Consider the following 18671-nt stretch of genomic DNA (forward strand, 5'->3'; position numbering starts at 1 on the left):
CTTGCAATTCATTGGAAATTTTCACTTGATCGGTGATCTGCTTCTTGAAACAAGGAATGTAAAATGATTTGATACAGCTAACATTAATTGATACATTGTAAAATTACTACAGGATTTCAAATATTTTCTTGCAATACCCCCTAATTAAGGTCCAACAACAAAATTTCTTATGACAGAATTACAGAAGAACTGACGTTAATGGCACTTTTTCATCTACTCCAATAAGGCACTAACTGGCTGGAAATCCTCACGTTCTAAAAAAAAACTTTGGCAATGGACTTAAAGATATCTCTTCTCAAGGCATGGTGGGTGAATAACTCTTAAAAATATCTACTGGTCATTTTAAAGAAGGTGTTGAATATTGTTTTGGGAGCATCCCATGTTGGTAAACTGAGCTGGGAATTAGGTTTTTCATAAAAGGTATTTGTGGGAGCTTAATGATGTTAATCCCTACAGCAGAATAGCTTTGAGGTGGGTGCTGTCGACGGCGATTGTTTTGCCTCAGCACCAGCACAAACATTCAAAACCATCAATATTCAACACCAAAATAATTCATTGTCCCTCGGATAGACAGGAAAGGAGAGTCAAAGGAAATTCATCAACAAATTTGAGTTCGGACTTTGAATTTGATAGCTAAATTTGGGTGAATCAATGGATGCATTCCTATTAAAGAAAATAGACAGAGACCAGACATAAATTGCAACTCTGCTAATTAATTGCAATAATTAGAGCATATCTAAAAGTGCTAATCCACATGGATTATGCGTTCAAGGCACTGAGCTGAGGAAAGGAAGAAGTACCATGAGACTACTTCAGGTGTTAAAATGAATGGGCTATAGCTTTCTCTCATGTCACCCCATAGAGTACAACCATTAAAGGATATCAACATGAAGTACTGTTTATATCGATGAAATCTGTAGAGTCCATCACCAACACAGGAACCATGAAAGACAGCTCCATAATACTTGAGGTATCCGACATCCTATAGACTACATCTTTTCTCGCTGCATAAAAAATGAAAACGAAACATCCTATCAAACAGAGACAAAGATATCTAGTTGTTAAGGTATACAATTTGGGGGAAAATAAAATAACTGTACATTTAGTTCGCTACCTTTTTATATATTTTCTCATCCTAAAATTGATAAACAATGGCAGGAATGAAAAAAAGAAATAAGAAAGAAAACACAGAAAGTTTACAAACTCTTTAGTCTAGTATACAGTGTGTGCCAGAAAAAAGGACACTGTGATTCAGTGTAATCGTTTCCTATCATAATCATAGTTTTGCTTCATGAGATGTACACAAATAAAGAGATATGTTTCCCCTCTTTCCTTTGAAGCCAATCTCAATGATCATAATACACTGATGACTGAGTTAGAACAATAGAAAGGGGTGCTAGTTAATTTTGATTTGCACAAGCAAATTACAATTTTAAGTGAGTTTTTCTTGCTTTTCTGCTATCTATTCGTGAAACAAAGTTCATAACTTAAATATCCATTTTGTCATATTTCATATGAGACCTTGTGCATTAATACTTGGTCAGGAAAAACTTGCATGAAAACATACTCGATTTCTACTTATTCGACAGATCGTCGAATCACAAATATTAAATTTGGAAGGTGAAACCTCACATTTCATAGGAGCAAGGACTGAAACACATGTTTAGTTCAGAGTAACCTGGGCTAACTCAATTTACCACTACCTAGTTAATAATTAGTTAAATAGTTAATAATCTTACCACACCATGCTCCATAGAAACTGATATCTCCCCCCTGGCTGGCAAAGTGTATCCATCCCATTGTCAGTGTGGCATTTGATGAACCTAGGTTTACGGACAATTGATAAAAAATAGTATTCACTTAAAGCTAAATGATAGTAGTTGCAGTAAAACACTGATTTCGTGAGAAAGTCTGTAAAACCAAGGTTAAGGCTATCATCGTGGATCTAGATCTGGTACAGTTACATAAACTGAACTTTGTGAAATCATAAAATCTAAGCTGAAATACGATCACACTGAAGATCGCCAACACAGACAGGCACACGTGGGACAGTGTATTATTATTGCTGGAATAAAGACCCGACGGAAGTGACCGAATCTGCGCTTATTTTGCTTATTTCTCAGCAATTACACAATTTCTTCCAGAATCCTTTGGCACATATTTTTTATTCGTACAAACAGACACTTGGGTGGTCATTATATTAGATTCTGTAAAAAGTCATTCTGAGATCGTTACCAGAACTGGAATTTATCTTTAATATGAATATCAATGAATGTTAGTAGAGTAGGAGGGTTGGGTGGAGGATCCACTGACTCGTGCAATTAGAGAAAGGGAATACCAGGGATGGTTCCATGACATTTGCTCTGGCGACAATTTCTCTGCTGTGAATTCCACACACTAATGGAATCGCGAACTACAACCCTGGATTTTACACTATACCCTATCCTAAACCTAACCCTAAAATGAAACCATATTGCAACCTGACCCAACACCTTAGACAAAAAAGCCTGCAGCAATTGTCGCAGGAGTAAATCTTGTGTCACCACCAGGACTGCAGTGAGAGTGGGGTGAAATCTGGATAACTCACAAACTGATGATATATGTTAAAGGTATGAGATGAAATATCTGACAGGCAAAAACTCTGAAATCGGGTATATATATGGCATAAATCAGCGCATTGGTCAGATTGATGTTATGCACAGGGGATGAACCGTTATCATTGTTGTTACACACATCCATGCTGGCATGCTAGCTTGACTAGAAGTCACATTTTATTCTTTGTGAGACATGCCCTGAAGACAACAAATTATTTTGTACTTCTTTTCCTAATATCTTTTGATTACTTGATTGTTTTAAGTGATACTTTATAGCTGTACGTTATGCTGTTCAATTGTTCATTAATGATTCTCATTTTGTAACCTTTGTGTCTTCTTTGAGGTCTGTAATTTAGATTTTGAATATGCAGCAAAAAAAATAATTCTCCTCCCCTTTCAAAATGACCACACACATCTTACTATCTACCTCCCTTCCATCATTCCTAGTTCTTGGAAAAAAAAGTTCACATAGAGAGGTCTTGCACATCATCATCAAGTCCTTTAACAGAGGACATCTCAACTGGTAACAGTTCCCGAATGTGTACAGCACATCTCCCTTAGAAACAACCTTGCCAAAAGGCAAGTGTCCCCAATGGACACCTAACCAAACAACAAACCTTGCCAAAAGGCAAGTGTCCCCAATGGACACCTTACCAAACAGCAAACCTTTCCGGGACAACTGTCTGTCAAGGGTTTTCCAAAAACCTTGTCAGTTTATAGAGATAAATACAATTGACAAAGATCCCAAAGTTAAGGGTACCTGATGCTCTGGAGACTTGGATGACCCTTCAGTTGTTCGATGATCACCATGGACCTATGGTTTCCCAAGGAGATATGGGTGAGGACAAGTCGCTGCAGACCAGGGAATGATGACGTCACTGCCTCGCTGAAGCCATCAACATCCTGCAGTTCAGGATCACGGTTAGGCAACGCAGCCTGTACTTCAAGCTCTAAAAGCTCCGGTAAAGATGCCTTCTGCAAGATCTTTGCATCAACGGTCTTGCTGCAATGATATACAAAGGATGCAAGTCTTGGTTGGAAGGGAACAGGTTTATGCTTGCACCAAGAATTGATGGTCTTGTCATCAAGCGTGAGGATGAAGCCTTTCTGATGCCTCATCGACTGGTTTTCATCCTGGCCATTCTGAAATTAAAATATTTGGTTGGTTACTTTGTGATGAGATCGGTTTTGACAATATATGAATTTTTCTGACATATTTTGTTTTGAATTTTGAAGAATTTGAAAAGTACACAACTTCTGTTTATATGACAATTTGGGTTAGACTGTCTTCCTCAATTTTAAAGTTCATGAAGAGCAAGATGGGGGAATAAATGTGAAGAATAATAGAAAGGTGAAGAAAGAAGACAAAGAGAAGGAATGAGTTTATAACAAATAAATTCATCAACTGTGAGTACTACATTACCTCTTGAGAAAGAGTGGAACAAATTGAAAAGAACCTGGGATGAAGTTCTGTTCCCTTGACAACTGCCAGACTGTTGAGACAAGGCATGGTATTCAAACAGATTGCAAGGTCATGAGATGGCTTCTCTGTGAGCTCCAAGTCAGATAGCATGACGACCTCAATCTGAAATCAATGATAAATATGACACCAATTAAAACAATAACATTACAAAAAAGAACATACTGTTCTACTACATGTATGACTGTTCCTATTATGACAAATACTATTACTACCACTACTACTAATGCCACCACAATTATTACCACAAATATTACTACTAATTATTTTACTCCTACTCTTGACTACTACTTTTACTAGCAGTACTCCTACAACTTGCCATTACCATTATTATCTCCACTCTCACATCAGTCATTAACGTCTTCCTAGCAATATCCTCAATCACTACCATCATAATCACAATCATCATAATCCACAATCATCACCCAGAATCATCATCATCTACAATCATCATCATCATCACCATCATCATCACCATCATCATCATCACCATTATCTTCACCACCATCATCATTATCATCATCACCATCATCATCACCACCATCATCATCATCATCATCACCACCATTATCTTTACCAACATCATCATCATTATTGCCATTGTCACCATCATCATAACCCACCACCACCATCATATTCTTCATCACCATCATTGCCACTATCACCACCACCATCATCGTCACTATCATCGCCACTATCATCATCACCATCATCATCATCATCTTCATCATGACCACCATCATTGCCATTATCACCATCATCATCATCATCATAATCGTCATTGTCATCATCATCACCCATCATCATATACCTGGGTAGATGAAGCTTTGGCAGCAAGGTTGGTATAGAATTTATCATGAAGAACAGTCCATTCGGATAGGATGAGTTTCTTCAGGCTTGGCATTGAGCAAACTGCTTTAGCAAGATTCCCTGAAGTGACAGCTTCTGATTCAAGGTTCAAGTCAGCCAGATGAAGCTCACTGATCTGTAATGAAAGAAATAATGAAAATCATATCTAAGTTTGTTGAATTATTCAATAAAAAAAAGTTCTAAACATAATATTTTTACAATCTCTAGTCAATATCAGACTTGTTCCAGTGTAGTACAAAAGAGCTCAGCCAAAAAGTTTAGAACTATTTTGCTACAAAAGTTAATGAAATGTGAGATTAGTTTACTCCTAATTGTAAAAGCTATGGACACAATAGATCTGTGAGCACAAAATCTGTCAATGCAACTTTGACAAAAAATGATCCTGTCAAAATAATAGTCCAGAAGCCAGGGGGTCAGTCAACCCAGCTGGAAAGGTAAAAAAAATCAAAATTTTGATATTCATGAATAAAAACATTATATACTCACATGTACTAAACTTTAAAAAATGATTTCTTCAATTTGATTAACCAAGGCCTGCCACTCTTACATCTAATCAAACTTTGAATATTTTCAGTTTCGATTATTTGAATAATATTAGCTCCCAAGGACCTTTCTTGAGGTAGCAATGACTTTTGTAGTTTGATTTTTATATTTGGTCTCAAATCTCAATGACCTCTTATTAAATCTGCCTTAGCATTATAACTAGTCTTGGTCTGATCACTATCAAACTTTACTGTTTGTTTACTTGTTTGGTCTTATTTTTCTCTTTTCCCACAAATCATCTTACGACCAAGGTTGGATAGCCTTTGCTCTTATACACTGTACACTCCTACAATGATCAAATTAATCCTAGGCATGACATTGGAAGCTTCAATGACTGGCATTGCTGCCTCATAATTGACTATTTTTTTTTTTTCATTTTTATGTCCCTCTTCATAATATACCATTTGTGCTGTGATATAGAAATGTCATGTGCCCAATGAAAATGCCACCTGACCCTTTCAAAATATAAAATATTAAGGCTTGCTTTTCATGTTTCCTCCATTTTCAGCCATGAAACGCAATATAGTATTACTACCTTAGCACGATGGGCTAGCTTCATCAACGTGGAGTAGAATTCTGCTTCAAATGTCACATGGTGGAGCATCAAGGATTCTAAGAGGGGCATGTCACACAAACCCTTGGCTAGATGGGATGATGATGATGGACACTTTATTGGCATGCCTTTGAGAGTGAAAGACTTGACCTGAATGGGGAAAAGAGATTTTTAACCAGACTTCATTTGATGATGAAGGTGATCTGATGATGAAGATGTTTGTGATGTAGGAGGTGAAATGGTAGCATGAAGATTGTGATGATTAAATATGATGATAATCATAACAATGATGATGAAGATGATGATGATGGCGAAGATGTTGATCAAAGTGGTGATGGTGATCGTGGTGGTGGTGTTAGGATGGTCATGGTAGTGATGAGATCATGATGATCATCACTATCACCATCATCATCATGGTAAAAATGATGGTAATGGTGATGATGGTGATGATGATGACTGATGAACATGGAGGCGTTGAAATTAAAGGACATAAATGATCATTTGATAAAGGTGGTAATGATCAAGAACAATGATGATGACGATGATGATGAATACCATGGTGACGACTCAATTATGACTATAGTGACAATCATCAATGGTGATGATGAGAAAGAATAGGAGGATGACAATGATAATAATTAGTGATGACAAATCCGTGGCCTGATTAGATGATCAAGAGGTCTCAATGAGAATACTTAGAGAGTGAGCCACTCACTAAATGAAACGAGAGATAAAAAATGTAAGGAGTTGGGATAAAACAAGAGAATGGGATGGTTGGACAAACTATAACTTCTTTCTAAATTAAACCTAAAAATTATTTGAGAAAGTTGTATTCTCTGGAAAAATGTTCAAGAGAGATAACAGTACATGTATATCAATCATCATCTAATTATCAACAATTCTGTCACAATATTTCTATGCAATTGCAATATCATGCAACCCACTTGTATACATGTACTTCCACATGTACAAGTGATGGAACCTAAACCACTCCATATGACCACTAACATCGTAAATATAAACTTTCTGTTGCTTACCTGAGAGTTTTTTGCCTCCGCTGCAAAGATCTCATAAAAGACTTCATGGAATGATGCTTTGTCAAGGTGAACTTTCTGAAGACTGGTGAGTGTACATACCTTGTCTGCAAGGTCGCTGGAAAGAGTGTAGCCATAGCGTCGTTCCAAGAAAACAGCACTTCTCTGCAAAAAAAGATTAAGAGGTAAATATGGATATAACCAGACCAATCATCTGGACTCATCATCTATAATAACTTCCTGCTCAGAATCATATCTCCTGAACTCATTTCTTTGTGATAAATTTATTTGTATTCCATCGTAAACAATTTGATTGATGGCTAGGATAAGAAATTTGACTTGATCACGATCACTCCTTCTTAGGCATAAAGATACTCTGGAAACTGTTTATCTACCCTTTTCACTTTTCTCAAGATGAAATGATTAGCCAACCCCCCTCCCCCATTTCACTTTGGTTTGGACACCTGGTTATCACGACTTGTGTACTAACATTGCCTTTGGTGGCCATAATTAGGATTCATGTAAGAACAAGCAGTTGGTCTATGGTGTCTTGCGCAAAATAAAATAATGAAAAGAACACTTACAAGATTCTTAAATGTGAAAAAGTACCCTGCAACAGTGTGAGCAGACATGGCATCATCAACCTTGAGTTCTTTAACCCGTGAGAGAGATGGGAACCTAGTCTCCACAACCTTGGCAACATCTTCACTAAAACTCTCAAAGACCACATCGACTATTAGCTTGTGAGGTGTTTTATCCACACATACAGTAGATCGCACAGACGACTGTTCAAGTTTGTTGACCAGGCCTGATGTGATATCAAGGGCTACCTTCTTCTCCTGGGCAGCAGCAAAGAATAGCAGGAATTTCATCTCATCCCTATTCTTGCTGAGGATTGTATTGAGCAGATCCTTGTACTCTAGGGGATTTGTCTTTTCTTGCTCTGCCAGGTGCAGACCCGCTAAGAATTCCTGAAAAAGTTTATGGGGAAAGAACACATTCCCCATCAAACATGGCCTCTTCCTCTCTGATTTACCAAGGCACTTTCTATCATTCGAAAGGAGGCCAACATCATATCCACATTGAAGAACTTGCTGACTGAATGTATCTTCAGGAAACACCATATCATTCTTCATAAGTCCCCTGAATGCCACTTCTGCTAGCTGGAGGAAATTCTTCTCAAGATCCCTCTTTAAATCCATTTTTTTTTCCTGACAGGAGCGTAGACTTAAATTCTTGCAGCGCTTGGCAAAGTAGCGGTCTTTCAAGAATTGAATGATCTCCTGGAAGAGTTGGGAGAAAGTTTTTAACTTTTGAACTGCCTCCCGCCGGTCTTCCTCTTCCCACAGATGACACAACATGGCACAGAAGATGGGATAGGGTGACATATTCTCAGCAATCAGGCTGCCCTTCTCCATGAACTTGACAAGGCTTTCAGCAGACTCTGGGGCTTCGCCAACATTGTTAAAGAACCGGAAGACAAACTCTTTCACATTCTCTCTTGTGAAGCCTTTGATTTCCACGAAGGCATAGCGCTTCCGCAGCTCGATGTCGTGCCGTATTTCGTTTGCTTTCCAAGGCCTGGAGGTGATGATGACGAAGCACTTCTTATACTCCAGACATTTAAGGATCTTCAGAATAGAATCCGCACAGAGCTCAGCAAGCTCATCATAGCCGTCCAGGAGAATCAATACCTTCTCTTGATTCTTCTTGATGTAGTTATCCAATTGCATGGCGGTAACCTCATTATCAGGCAAATAATTCTGCTTTATTATCTCCCCGATGGTCTTCCCATCCTTCAATTCCCTGAGGCGAACCGGCAAGACCAGCTTGAACTCCTGAAAGTGGGTTTCTTCAATCCAATCATTGATGATTTTAGAGAGGAAGGTTGTTTTACCAACCCCAGCCTCCCCTTGCACCAGCACACGGCGCAGGAAGACATCATTAATCTTGTTGCTTAGGATGTCTTCATAGTTTAATGGCTTTGATTTGGATTTGGGGTCTTCACCAAGTAACACCAAGTTGGTGTAGATGAGATTTAGTGCTAGCAAGGTATCTGGATCCAGTGGTTTCGTCTGTACTTGGCACCATGCAATGGCATATTCTTCCATGAGGTCCTTCTTGCACTGGTCAATCTGCTCTTCGGTTGCATCTTGCTGTATGTCATTGTTCAAAATCCTTGAGCAGTAGGCACCTATGGCAGACATGATCACATCAATAGTACAAGAATTATCATTGCATCACACCTCAATGTATTTATAAGAATGTACACTTAGTGTGTGTATCAATGATACAACTGCTTGTGGAAATTTGGCATCCAATTACAGGACCAAGCCAAGAACATATGGTTCACCGACTACAAAATCTAATCATCAAAATCACTCACATAATCAATCACAAAAAAAAATCATTATCAAGAACTCTTCAATTCAAACAAACACATTAAATTAAGAGTTTTCTCAAGAGTGTGAGTGGGTTCTCCCCACCATCACCCCCCCCCCCCCCCGCTCTCTCTCTCTTGACCTTGATCTCCATCTAGATGTATTAGTCAACATCAGTGAGTGTAGGTAAGTCAGCTGAAGGGATGATCATATCATAGAATGCATTGAGAAAAAATGTTCCTGATAACATTTAAACATTACACACCAGTGCTTTCATTTTAGATTACTAATACCTTGATCACATTTGCTCTACGGCGGCCATGCGGCGAGCCAAAAACAGTCCTTTTATTAATTTTAATTCAAACCATCTACATGTAGTTGGACAAAAAAAATGTTAAAACAGCTGTTTTCGACTCGCCATAGAGCAAATGTGACCAAGGTATAAGTAACTTGCTCTAATTTATTGATAACATTACATGCAAGTTATTTTTCTTGTAGATTACCTTGCTCTATTTTATCCGCAAGATGACGGAGATGACTACCTTTGAGAGCCTCCACCAGCTTTAGTCTTCTCTCACATTCTATCGTGTCGCCAAACCAGCAGCATAACATGTCATAAGTGGCTCTTTCTTGAGAACCATTGTCTCTCAGAATATTCCTCAGCTTTGGGTCATGCAGACCCAGGTTAAGCCCTAGATTCGTGTAGTATTCATGGGACACTTCTTCGGCAAGGGCTGTGAGTTCCAAGTGAGAAACAGGAGGTAGCCTGAAAGAAAGTACAGTTTTTAGTTGATCAGGTGGCTGGAGATCATTTCATACAAGCTGTTCGTAGGTTAAGAGTGACTTTAAGATGACTGTTGATTCTTTCTTGTGGTAAATGTTAAGCACGTATACGAAAGGTTCACTAGTCGTTCTTCAAGCCGCTCCAACTTACAGATTTATGAAATACCCACCGTTTCATTAATTATACTTGCCATAGTCAGAAATGAACAAATTCTATAACAAATTTTCTATCAGCCAATCAGGTTGAAGGAATTTAGTAGCTTTCAACATTGCATTAGTGACAAGTGGCCAGCAGAGTGCTGTCCAACAATTGCGTCTACGCGCGCGCACCCAGTGCCTGTGCCACCAAGCTATAGCTGCATGCACGGGGTCCGACCACTTGACCGAAGGTCCGCGAGGCCGAGGGTCCGCGAGACCGAGGGACCGCGAGAACGAGGGACCGCGAGACCGAGGGACCGCGAGACCGAAGGCCCGCGAGAACGACTTTTTTCCCTTCATCGGTTGCCGCGGTCGAGTGGTTTAAGATGCCTCGTTGCAGTGGCGTAACATGTGCATGTTATGGGGGGGGCGGTGGTGAGCACACGAATCGTGCGAAACACGTATTGCACGCACGAAACATCTCTCTGGGGGGGGAGTGGTGCAGGGAGGGGGTGTTTCTGCTACTTACAGTATAAACTTGCGATCAGAGACGTAGATCCTGGGGGGGACAAAAAACATATCGTTTTGCCCCCCCCCAATAATTCCAGATGTGTAAAAATAAAATAAGATTGTAATGTTAGACAGAAATCGGCAAGCGAAACTGAAATGCACAACTCGTTCTTTATTCAAAATCGTGCTCAAAATGTCCGTTTTTCAGAGTGGAATATAAAAATTTTCAGCTCGCGTTTCGCGCTCGCATCACTTCTTTAGCAATAAACCCATACTTTTCATGATTAAATAGGTGAATAGAATGTCCCGTTTTCATGTAAACCTAAAAAAACAACTCTCGCTTCGATTTATACATCTTGTTCTTTATTAAAAACGTCAATTAAACTGTCAATTTTTTTCAGATCGGAATATCAAAATTTTCAGCTTCCGCGCTTGCGTCAATTGTTCTTTTAGTTACCCATCTTAATCATTGTTACCAAAATGCTTGGAATATCAAGCTTTCAACCGGCAACCGATGAAGGGAAAAAAAGTCGGTCTCGCGGACCTTCGGCCTCGCGGGCCTTCGGTCTCGCGGACCCTCGGTCTAGCGGACCTTCGGTCTAGCGGGCTGTCACCGCATGCACGCTAGACCGAAAGCTTCAGTCTCTGTATTTTGGTTGTTAATTCCACTGAACTGCGTTGGCAACACTCACCAATGGGGATGATAGTAAAATGTCAGAAATTGTTACATAAATCCCCAGAAATGATGGCTATTCCTGTCTACATGCATACGCACTCTCATGCAGGCAAATTGTTCCAATCCAAGGACCCTCATAAATTTTCACAAACATTTGTAGTTCCGAAGCCTGTTCCAGAGCCCCTATTTTTTGTCTCACCCGCAGCACTTACATGTACATACCACTTTTGTGGTCATAACCCCCCCCCCCCCCCGGATTGGCTGTCTCGGGCTGTCTTAGACATGAATAACCGTCGTTTCTGGAGATTTATTTAACAACTTCTGACATTTTACTATCATATGTATTGGTGAGTTGAACCAGAGCAGTTCAGCAGAACAACCAAAATACAGAGACTGAAGCTTTTGGTCTAGGGCTGTCTTACACCAAAAGCTTCGGTCTCTGTTATGTTGGTTGTTCTGCTGAAGTTAAAGTTACCTTCATTATCCTACCGACATCACAGAGCAGATCTTATCCAAGTGTTCCGAATAATTCAAGGGACCGACGATCTTGAGACTTCAAAATTCTTCAATTTCAATGAAGACTCCAGAACTAGACCAAACCAGAGCAAATACTCAAAAAAGACAAAATTCTTTCTCACATCCAGTATCTGAGTAGAATAACTTGCCAAATCAAGTAGTGAAGAGCACTTCCATAACTCTTTCAAGTCAAATCTAGAGAAAACTTGGGAGCTCAAAAATGAAAAGTTTAACCCTCACCAATCTTTTACTTGCCTATAATCTCATTAATACCTTTACCTGCTGAAACCCACATCGCCATATAACCAGTACCAGTTTATTTTCCACTATACTGACTTCAAGAAATTAGAAGAGGGGCAAACAAGTTTTATAGGTAAAACTTTACGCCCACAATAAGGTATGTTAGGAATTCTGTTGGCTCCACTCACAAAATACAGAGACCAAAGTTCTAGGAACTTCTAGCTTGATCTGTACAGGGACTCAATGTAGTCTTGAGGATGCAATGATGTTTTTTATATACTGTCATATACTTCTTCATCATTGACGTCTTGACACTGTAGCCATAGTCAGGGGCGGATCCAGCCTTCGCCAATAGGGGGGGCGCGGAATTTTTTTCAGCCATATTTCCCTGATCGGCCGCTCGAATATGATTTTTGGTTTCTTTGAAGGGGTAGTCCTAATGGTCAATTTTTAGCCTTATTCTTATGGAACATAAATGTATAATACCATAACCCTTATTTATATAATGTGAGCGCGAAGCGCGAGCTAAATTTTTTGGAAATCTTATGTACTTTTTCCTAAAATTTTGAACATTCTGGGAAATGTTTGTCTTCCTGAAAAAAAAGATGTGTATGCAAGTTAATAATTACTACGAACGTAAAGAGTGAGCAGAAATGAAGTGATGGAAAAGGTACTGTTAAATACTTGCTTGCAATTAGCCATGAAGACGTTACACATTTTTAAAAATCAAAGAATGCGAGCGCGAAGCGCGAGCCGAAATTTTTTGACATTTTTACCTAAGGAATGAAAATTCTTAGCACTTTTTGTTTAACAGAATAGGTATATAATGAAACATGCAAGCACGAAGCGTGAGCAAAAAATTTCGAGATTTAGACCTACTGAACAAGACACTCTATTCAATTAGTTTTGTAAATCATGAAAAGGATGAGTAAGTGGGGATCTTCCTTACATTAATAATGCGAGCGCAGAGCGCGAGCAGAAATTTTTTGTATATGTTTTTAACTGCTCGAAATTGTACCTGTTATGGACTGCTTGCATTTAGCCATGAAGACGTTACATATTTCAACATTCAAATATTGCGAGCGCGAAGCACGAGCTGAAAATTTTTGACCTTTTTTACCTGAATAATGGAAATGCTAAGCACTTTTTGTAATCTTGGAAGGACTCTAAGTATATAAACTAAACTTTATTGATGCGAGCACGAAGCGCGAGTGGAAAAATTCTGGACACTCTATTCATGTTTTGTAAATCATGAAAAGGATAAGGTTAGTTATTTATCCACGAGCAGACACTTTTTGATATTGTGATCTGAAACTGGATAATGATTTAAATAGAGAACAATCTGCGTATCTGAATTAACGTGTGTTTTAGATTTCGACCTAGAATTTGGGTATTCTACGTAGGGGAAGGCGGGGTAAGTTGAGCATAGGGGCAAGTTGAGCCACCAGCCCCAGGCCAATAATGAATGAGTCAGACATTGTGGTGGTGTCATGTATTGATGACCCATAGCATAACCCCTAACCCCACCACATTGTTTTCAACTTTGAAACAAAAAGTAGTTTTTTAGCTCGGGAAAAATATGAATTTCAGCCAAAAAAGTAAAAAAGAGTGTGAAATAGATAAGTGCTTTATAAACACACACATCTTTAAATATAATAAAGACATGATAACAACATTATTAGTCCAGGTATGGATCTTCATTCTTGTCATAGTCTTTTATATGATGGATGCATACTAAATGTGTGGATACAAAATTATCGCACTAAGTTCGCACTGGGGTAAGTTGAGCCAAACAGCATGGGGCAAGTTGAGCCATGGTAATTCCTATGGTAATGTATCTTAAAAAACAAACAAACCGTAAAAATCGATTGAAATGCTGGCTGAAAGGAGCAAATTTACATGACTGCTCTTTTCCTTTTAAAGAATGTTAGTATTTATAGAGAATTAGCAAGTGAAAAGACTTTAAACAAAAAATTGACATGCTGGTTCTCCCCTCATACATTTTGTACATAGTTTTTGTGGCTCAACTTACCCCAGAAGGTGGCTCAAACTTACCCCATATATGGGGCAAGTTGAGCCATTTGACATCGTTTTTTTTCAAAGGTCACGATGACTTTCAGTGTGGGGATAGAAAGTTATATATAGGTGGAAAATATTTCATCAGAATTAAATTTTAAGGCAAGGTACTTATTTCAACAAGATTATTAATCATATTAATTCTAACATGCAAAAAGCAAAAACTCTCACAACTTACCCCGCCTTCCCCTACCTTTCTTATCATGAAAATCAATAAAGCGAGCGCAAAGCGCGAGCTAAAAACATATGATATTCCGATCTAACAAAGGGTCAATTTAAGCTCTGAATTGCAAACAATTTGTGGGAAAATTGTGAATCATGATGGATGAAAGTTAAAAAAGAGCTGATGTATTTTATTATTATTACCTTGAGTTTTTACCTTGTTTTTACATAGGACCGGGACATTCTATAAGGGCATTATGTCATCATAAGAAAATGATGACTATCTTCATATTTCTCTTCCTAAGCATGAGAGCGCAAAATCTGTTAATATTATGGCCTGAAAACTGGACATTTAAAGCACTTTTGTAATTATGCATCAGTCAGACTGCAGGTCCCAAGAAAGTGGCTTCTTTCATCCAAGTGATATTCATGACTTGAGATGTTTTGCATATTTAATGAGCTTGATGCGGACCAAAACACCTCTTTTCATTCGGTCATTACTGCTCTAATTGTGCATTGAATTTCATGAATTTGGTACCATTGTAAAGAGGAAGAATCATTCTTTCAGGTCATGTGTTTGGATTTATTCAAAGATTTTGTAATATAGGTTAAAACTTTGATTTAAAATATGCTACAAAATAAATATTTTCACCTGACAAAAGCTGCTATTTTCACACTTTATTTTTGTTTGAGCCCAAATGATTTTTATATCATGATAAAGCTGAATATGTATGCTTTGAAATGATATAGGTTTCAAAATAAGAATTGGTTTAATCGGGTCAAGATCACACTTTCATTTGCCAAGTACATAAAGCAGTTTGAAAACAAGAATACTGCACTCTGATTGGTCAAAGAGACCACATAATGGCAAATTCCAACGGTCCCAGTGCCTGGGTTCGTGGGAAGGTCACACTTCCCATGTGGTAATCTCCTCAAATACCCCGCGCCTGTTGTTCTGTGAATCTTATCCAGCCAATCAGAACTCTGGATTTCATGCAAGTACAAAATTTCAGAAATCTCGTCTTGTACCTTGGTGGGAAAAGTGTGATCTTGACCCGATTAAAAGGTGCCGCATATCAAGAGTGGCATTGTGAGAAAGTACAGAAGTTCAGCTTCATGGTGATATAGATATTATTGAGGCTCAAAATAAAAAGTTTTGCACAATTTGCAAAAGAAAACAGAGGAAGAAAATTCAGTTTTGAGGCACATTTTCAGGCCAGAAATTTACTTATTTAACAAAATATTGTATCCAAAATAAATTACCAATATGAAAGAGTAACTTTTACTCTATCCGATGGTGCAATAATATTTCATTTAACTTGAGGTTAAAACAGGTAAATTCTTAGAGAAAGAAAATCTCACAAATCACGAGATTTTGCAAGGAGGAGGATTCAGCCACGAGATGATTTGGATGAATCTGGCCTTTTTGCTCATTAGCATAGGGACCTGCGGTCTGACTGGCATCAAATGCACGAAATCTATCAATGCGAGCGGAAATCGCGAGCCGAAATTTTTGATAAACTGTCATCAAAGTAGTTTAATTTAGAATTAATATTGGGATATACATAACTCACTAATCAAAATGCTAGTGTGCAGCGCTAGCTGATACGTTTTGACAATCTGACCTGAATAGGGAACTTTTTGAGAACTTTATGGAATACAGGAAAATAATAGGTACCTGACAAATCAAATTTTGCAAGCGCGAAAATGATAATATTCAGACCATAACACAGACATTTTTACAGAGCACTTTTTTAAAATCAATTTGTAAATCAAACAAAATAATGAAAGTTCAATTTCCCAGCTGAAATATGTTTTGTATATTGACTTCAAAGTTTGATATTTCAAGCTCCATATTGAGCAAGATATGCAAATCCCCTAAAAGACAATAAGAGCGTGAAGCGCGAGCAAAAATGTTATATCCTAACAACTAGATTTTTCAAAAAATTATTTTCAAAGTCTTCCCCTCATGCTATTTTATTCAATCATGTTCCTCCTCTTATGTTTGCCTTTCTTCTTTTCTCCTCTCTTTTCCCTTCCTTTTCTTTTTTCCTTTCTTTTTCCCTTTTTTTATATTTTTTTGCTCCGCCAATAGGGGGGGCCCGGGCCCCCCCTGGATCTGCCTATGATAGTGTCTTAAGCGAAGGACAATAATAAAGATGGATTTCCCTAGGAAATCAATCTTTTCATAACATGATCGCTTGAAAAAAAAGAAGATTTCTTACCTCACTGATGCCGCGTAGACCCCTCGATCCACATGTAAACAACGGAAATACAATAGCATTGACCCTTGAACCGCCTATGTATGATGTACTTCCGGCTAGCGACGCTGTTTTGAAAAACCATTCATAGATAAAAAAATTATAATTTTACAAATATTAAAATTTATTCCGTAATTATAAATAATTTGTAGTATTCAACAAATTATTTATAACGTAATAAATTTCAATATTTGTAAAATAATAATTTTTATCTATAAATGGTTTTTCAAAACAGCGTTGTTAGCCGGAAGTACGTCATACATAGGCAGTTCAATGGTCTATGCTATTGTATTTCCGTTGTTTACATATGGATCGAGGGGTCTACGTGGCATCAGTGAGGTACGTGTAAGAAATCTTCCTTTTTTACATTTTTATTTAACATTTTTTAAAACCTTCCTACGCATTAGGCGTAGGAAGGTGTAGAAATTAATAAAATTAACGTATTTCGAGCGATCATGTTATGAAAAGATGGATTTCCTCGGGAAATCCATCTTTATTATTGTCCTTCGCTTAGGACACTATGGCTAGTGTCAAGACGTCAATGATGAAGTATATGACAGTATATAAAAAACCTCATCATTGCATCTTCAAGACTAGACTCAATGGCCATATGTTTATGTATTAAGTTCGGATAAAACTGGGAAGTAAACTTGTGCAACAGCCGAAGTCACTGTTTTTTCCCCTTTTAAGTTTATTCTCCCCTTGTTTTTGTGCATTTCAGGCCAAAACAGAATAATAATCTTTAGGATTTTGGTACAATTCGTTTTATATATTTTTATGATAAAAAGACAAAAATCGATGAGCCCCATCGGGGGGATTTTGCATTGCATTGTTAACCCCCTAATGGTGGCTGCATGCTGCATGATAGCGAGCCGTCTGTGTATAAGGAGAAATTAAAAAAAAAAAATGTTAACAAACTCCTCGAAACAGATGGCTGCCAGTAACCCGCTATGCGGGCGGGAGCCCAGGACCTTACGTGTAAGGCATACTCACCTGACAAGCGTGAAGTATGGTCAAAATAATTCTCCGAATAAATAGTTAAAACAGAAATCAAGCACTTACCACGATTATATGGATGAAGGTCTAACGAGTGGCAGTTTCCTGACATCTGGGCACAAACCGGAACCTCAAAAAAACGAAAAGTTCACTCCTACCCCAGTCTCGATCGGCCATTTTGTTACGATTCATAACAAAAATGGCTGATCGAGACGGGTCGGGGGTAGGAGAGAACTTTTCGGTTTTTTGAGGTTCCAGTTTGTGCCCAGATGTCAGAAAACTGCCACTCGTTAGACCTTCATCCATATTATAATCGTGGTAAGTGCTTGATTTCTGTTTTAACTATTTATTCGGAGAATTATTTTGACCATACTTCACGCTTGACAGGTGAGTATGCCAAATTACACGTAAGGTCCTGGGCTCCCGCCCGCGTGGAGTTCCCTGGGTTAGGCTGCCAGCTGTCTCAAACATTGTCTGCATTGCTGCTGCCTGGGAGACTCGATCTGGACAGTTAGTTTTGAGAAATTACTTACCCCATGGTCATGGTGAGGCCAGCGCCAGAGATGCTCTCTGAATCTCGATCTCCCACCATCTAAAATCATACAAAGAGAACTTGACTCTTGAGAAGATTGACACGCCTGTACGCCCGGCTGGGCTGGGCTAGGGCCTAGCCTGGGTGTGGTCGGCCAAGGCAGCTCAACAAAGACTAGCGCAAGTTAGTTCTCTGCGCAAGTTGGTCCTCCGAGTCTGACTCTGCATTGTTGTGTTGACACACGTCACACGATAAAACGAAGACCAAAACTTAGGCTTTAATCTAATTAGCCGTAAGAATCGACTTTCTACATGTTCTAGATACTA

The 18671-nt window shown here is 38.5% G+C and overlaps 1 pseudogene; it reads right to left on the minus strand.

Moving 5' to 3' along the window:
* Positions 1-7: 7 nt before the first annotated feature.
* On the minus strand, positions 8-18467 carry LOC121413601 (annotated as a pseudogene).
* Positions 18468-18671: the final 204 nt, after the last annotated feature.

This window comes from Lytechinus variegatus, chromosome 4, assembly GCF_018143015.1.
Source record: "Lytechinus variegatus isolate NC3 chromosome 4, Lvar_3.0, whole genome shotgun sequence".
Classification (NCBI taxonomy): Eukaryota; Metazoa; Echinodermata; class Echinoidea; order Temnopleuroida; family Toxopneustidae; genus Lytechinus; species Lytechinus variegatus.